Here is a 5,962-nt window from a genome sequence, read left to right on the forward strand (position 1 = left end):
TGTGTGAGAATCTATTGAATGGGCTGTCTTATAGATAATATGTGTGGTGTAGTGGGTAACACCTCTGCCTTCTGTGCTGGAGACTGGGATTCAATCCCTGGCTGGGTAAACACCCTGCACTATACCAATAAGGGTCCTTGGGCAAGACTCCTAACACTACCTTCACCTACCTGTGTAAAATAATCAAACTGTAAGTTGCTCTGGATAAGAGCGTCTGCCAAATGCCGTAAAAGTAAAAAAAGTCAAATTAATAAAATATATAATGCACTATGACTGTAAAATATATTTTTCTTACAACCTAGAATTACATTGAATTAACTTAGCTCTAATTCATCTTTTCTAACAAGTGTTAAACTGACCCTCTGTCTGTTACAGTTAACTCAATTGTTAACTAAATTGTGACATTGTGCTTCCCATCATTTTCGGTGGACCTGTTCAGATGTATGCACCCTGCTTGTCTTTTTTCTTGTTGTTAGCTCTGTAAAGTGATGAAGTATACTGGAGGTCGTGTATAAGAGATGGAGTAGTCTATATGATGTTGGGGATTCCTCCAAGAGCAGGAGGAGGAGGGTTTGTTTTTAAAGCACTACTAAAATGTGCAGTAGTTCAATGTTGTTCTTCCATGGGGAGAAATTTGTCCACCAGTGAAAGCTGATTAGCATTTGACTCATTTAAGAATCGAGAATAAAGTGCAGCTAAACATCTTTTCTAGAAAGCAGCCATATCCACAGTCTAAGACCAGGCATCAAACTGTAAATTTTTGTATTGACTGAATTACAAACCCATTTCTGGAAAGGTTGGGACACTTTGTAAAATGCAGTCAAAAACAAGAACCTGTGATTTTTTTTACTTAATTATATTTTGTAAGTGCAAACGAATTTAGAATTTACTGCCTGCAACACACTCAAAAAAAACTGGGACAGAGGTGTGTTTACCACGCCATTACATTTCCTTTTAAATACACTTCTAAATCTATTAGGAACTAAGGTTACTAATTGATGTAGGTTCACAAGGGGAATTTTTGCCCATGCTTGTTTGATACAGTCCATGGTCGTTGTTGGCTGATTGTCCTCTTCACAATGTGCCGTACATTTTCAATAGGACACAGCCAAGGACTGCAGGCTGGCCAGTCAAGCACATGCACTCTGTGTCTATGAAGCCAAGCTGTTTTAGCACATGCAGAATGAGGCCTGGCATTGTCTTGCTGAAACAAGCGGGAACATCCCAGGAAAACACTTCATCTTGATGGCCGTATATGTCTTTCTATAATCTCAAAACACCTCCATGTCAAAGGCAGCTTTACACATATGCAAGTCATCCATGCCTTGGGCACTGATGTACCCCATACCATGCCAGATGTTGGCTTTGATAACTTAATATATAAAAGTCTGAGTGGTCCATTTCGTCTTTGGCACACAAAAAAAGCTGAAATGTGGACCCAGAGAACTTGGTGGTGTTTCTGCATAGAATTGATGTATTAATGGACTAACAATGGTATTGCGAAGTACTCCTAAGCCCACATACCTGTATTTAACATAGTATCATGATGGTTTCTCATGCAGTGCATCTGAGGGCTGAGGGCGAATCTTTTCACAATATTATGTATGTATATGATCATAGGCCAAAATTGTTTTCAGTCTTGAGAACTATTCTTTTTGAACTGTTTGACAATTCTCTCATAAAGTTTGCCACAATGTTGTGAGCCAGGAACCATCTTTGCTTGCATCTTTGGTGTAACTTAAATAATTTATAAGCTGTTTACTCCTATTTTGCCCCGTCCCAACTTTGTGTTGCAGGTTTTAAATTAAACATTTGTTTATATTCACAAAATACAAGCAAGTTAGTCTTTGTACTTTTGTCACTTAAATAAAGGTTCAAGAGAATTCACACGACATATTCTTCTTTTTGTTGCATTTTACAAAACATCTCAACTTTTCCAGAAATGGAGTTTTTACTTAAATCCTACCAAGTATCAAAATTCTGTCATTAAACACCAAATTTCAGTACCACTTTAGATGTTTTGTAGTTTTTGACTTGTCTTTAATCCCTTTTTACAGTAGCTATAAAGACCATATTTGCCTGTAGGTCCCTTGGTTTTTGCTCTATGCGTATTTTTGATGGAATATATTTTGAAGGAAATGTATATGATTTACAAACCTGGAAGTTAAGTTGATTTTTGTCTTTACTGGTGAGCAAGCAAGTCACCATTGCTAAGTGTTTCTATTGAAATCACATTTTTAATGTGCCAGTTTTGTTAAACTGCATCAGTGTGTTCAATAACAGCAGCACTCCTGATTTAATTTCATGAAGTACTGATTATCAAATTTTGAGTGATAATTACAAATAATACTGGGCTTCCTCAAGGAGAGGTATGGTAGTGGTCAGTTTTACACAGTGACACTACTAATTGTGTTGATGTTATTTGTATTTATTCTAATATTAGTTTTTTATGTTTACTGCACAATTTAATAGCTTTTAAAATCAAATTTTTACCATATTGTTTTTTGAACACAAAAAACACTTAATGGCTGTATTGAATGGTGTATTACTTTTACACAGTACTGGAGACAGTTCATGGGTTATAGTAAAGCCTTCATATCGCTGTTGTCGGTTTTAGACATAATTTGAAAATACCTGTTGCCCTGTACAGTGTATGTACATTTCATGATGAATGGATTAAAAGAAATGGTCCAAAATTACTTAGAAAAAACTCTGGTTCCATTGACTTACATTAAAGGTAAAGCATCTTTTTTCTATCTATCCATCCATCCATCCATCCATGCATCCATTTTCTAAGCCGTTTCTCCCTCAGGGTCGCCCGGTGGAGGGGTGCTGGAGCCTATTCCAGCGGTCATCGGGCGGAAGGCAGGATACACCCTGGACAGGTCGCCAGTCCATCGCAGGGCAGACAGACAGACACAGACAGTCACTCACACTCACACCTAGGGGCAATTTAGCATGTCCAATTGGCCTGACTGCATGTCTTTGGACTGTAGGGGAAACCAGAGAACCCGGAGGAAACCCACAGAGACACGGGGAGAACATGCAAACTCCACACAGAGAGGACGCTGGTTGCCCGGGCAGGGAATTGAACCCAGGCCTTCCTCGCTGTGAGGCGATGTTTTTTCCTTCTCCTGTAAAGTTACCATTTTGGAGATACAAGGTTTTCTTCCAACAGCAATGATATACTCCTTATAGGTACTAATATACCAAGCATGATAATTACTCAGAGGTAGAGAACATTTGTGGTAATGATAGAGGGTGTAAAGTTGGCTTGATAACATAGGTTGGCTTTAAATAAAGTTGCTTATATCAGCTCCTTTCTTACATCATGCACTTTTAGATCCAGCAATATGGCAGGCTGGGTAGGTGATGAAGAGCTCTGTGACTAATATCAAATGCAGAGGAGGGCATGCCAGGTGTTCATCATGAGGTCAGTTTTATTGCAGCTGACAATACTGTTGTTTGGTCATTTGCTGGTTTTCGTTAATTGTTTTTATGGAGTCCACCATATTGTAATACATTGCCCAATCATGGATTCCAAACTTCATAGCCTGGTTTAATATTTAACCCCTTAAACTTGACGCTTGTTTAGTTCTTAATCTTGAGCTCTTATAATGTAAAGACTCACACGTTTGCCCACACTTACTTGCTCACATAACTAAATAACGCTCCCTATAGTACTATACATGAACTAATATGTATGTCGAAATGTACTGACAGCCCTTCTAATTAGTGAAACTTTAAGGTGCACACGTTGCTGACACAGGTGTTCAATTGTGCACACGCAGCTTGTAGGCCTATAATCTCTATAGCAGAGAATTGACCAATAGAACGCGACACTTTGGAGCAGCAGCACATGAGTCTAAGCTCACCATGCCCAATGCTAATTGACAACTACAGCAGTGGTTTTCAAATAAGTCCTCAGGGACCCCCAGACAGGCCACATTTTTGCCTATGCATTGGGAGGTGGGTGGGAGCACAAATGTGGACTGTCTAAAATGCCAAATACATACCCTGTCGTGGACACCGTTGGGGCTAGCATGGTGCAGGCTGACCAGGGTTGAGATAGCTACTGAAAAATTTGTAGTTAGCTTTGTAGCTACTTTCCCAAAATTTGTAGCTAGCTACAACTTATTAGTCTTTATTAAACTTGAGTAACAATTCAGCCTCAAAATCCTCATCAGTGACCCTGACTCTGTTTGGGGTGAGAATCAGGCCTGAATAATCTCAAACTGCTGCAGAACTAGATTTTTAGGTAGACTAACATAATTCTCCGTTGCTGTGAAATCATTATAACAGACAGTTCTAACATAGTTTTCACAATAAACAGTCTTAAACACTGGAGTTAATGTAGAACAGCTAAACCTTTAATGCTGAAGACTGATGCACAGACTGTTGGATACACAGCAATGCAGACAACGAAACGGAAAAGAGAGATTTTCGACGAACATCGATCATTTTGGAGATCAACAGGCTTATTTACAGTTATAAGCACTCAGCTGGTTTGCCGATACGTTTAATCTGCAACTCGCAAAGCTTAAGTAACTCCTCTTTCTCCTCCTTCTCGTTTGAATTCTCCCATTCCACCTTAAATGGCACAGCAGCACAATCTGGCGCCTCAGGCACCATTTAAGGTGGAACGGGACAATTCGAATGAGAAGCTGGAGAATGAGAAACGACTTCAGCCTCAAACCTTGAGAGACATTTTAAAAGAAACTTGCGGAAAAGTTTCCTGAGATGTGAGAAAAGCGGCTACAGCTGAGCTAAAGGCCCAAAGCTAAAGTGTTGGTATTGAACACATCAGCAGAAAGGGACACATACAGGACACTGAAACCTCAGAGAGGTGACCACTAGCCACACACTTCACCCTGACAGTGACCCCTCCTCACACACAGAACCCCCAGCTAAACCCACACCCTGACATATAATAAAACAATAAACACAAATAGACAAAGAAGAACCATATAGAACTATGTAAAAATATTCCCCATCAGTCTGAAGAACTCTTTCATGATGCAAAGAAGCCTTTAATCATACAAGGGGTTCTTTGAGCATTCATGGCGCTATATAGAGACATTTTCTTTACTAAAGAACCATATGAAACACATTCTCCATCAGTCTAAAGAACCCTTTCATCACTCAAGGCTTCTTTGAGTTTTCATGGTTCTATATAGAGTCATTTTCTTTATTAAAGAACCCTTGAAGAAACAGTTCCTTCGGGATCAATAAAGTATCTATCAATCTATCTATCTATCTGAAGAACCATATAAAACTATATAAACACATTCCCCATCAGGCTGAAGAACCCTTTCATGATGCAAAGAAGTCTTTAATTGTTCATTCATTGTTCTGTATAGAGACATTTTCTTTTCTAAAGAACCATGTAGAACCATATAAAACACATTCTCCATCATCCTGGCAAAGCCTTTGGTCATGCAAGGGGTTATTTGAGTGTTTGTGATTCCATTTTCTTTACTAAAGAACCATCTTTTTAAGCATGTAGTTCAGCTCATTTATTCGTCTCAGGCCACCCCACTTTCATTTCAGTGTAAATACATCTCTGTTGAGTCAAATGAGCTCATTCTGTGTTCCAGATGAACGAAGCTTCTGTCTGAGTTTCAGAGCACAGTGGTGCTGTACTGTGAGTGAAATGGAGATAATAGGATTATGGCTTTTGGGCCAAAGTGGGCACTGTAGCATAAAAGAGAGGAAAATGTCAGATAATGGAAGTGAAGTGAGGATTAAAAGGCATTTAGCTCTACTGTGCTAACAGGGCCACGTGCGTGCTCTCTGTCCTGCTCTTAGCAGGAGATAGGGCGTGTTGCCCTTTGACCTTATCACCAGCCACTGCCTTGCTGTCTGCTTGATCTAATCAGGGGTCGAAGTCCCGTCCACGACGCACTTCAGCCCGAGGCTTGTTTGTGCTGCTCAGTGTGTTGTCCTCTCACTCCACTGACAG

This window comes from Pygocentrus nattereri, chromosome 5 (genome assembly GCF_015220715.1).
Source record: "Pygocentrus nattereri isolate fPygNat1 chromosome 5, fPygNat1.pri, whole genome shotgun sequence".
Classification (NCBI taxonomy): domain Eukaryota; kingdom Metazoa; phylum Chordata; class Actinopteri; order Characiformes; family Serrasalmidae; genus Pygocentrus; species Pygocentrus nattereri.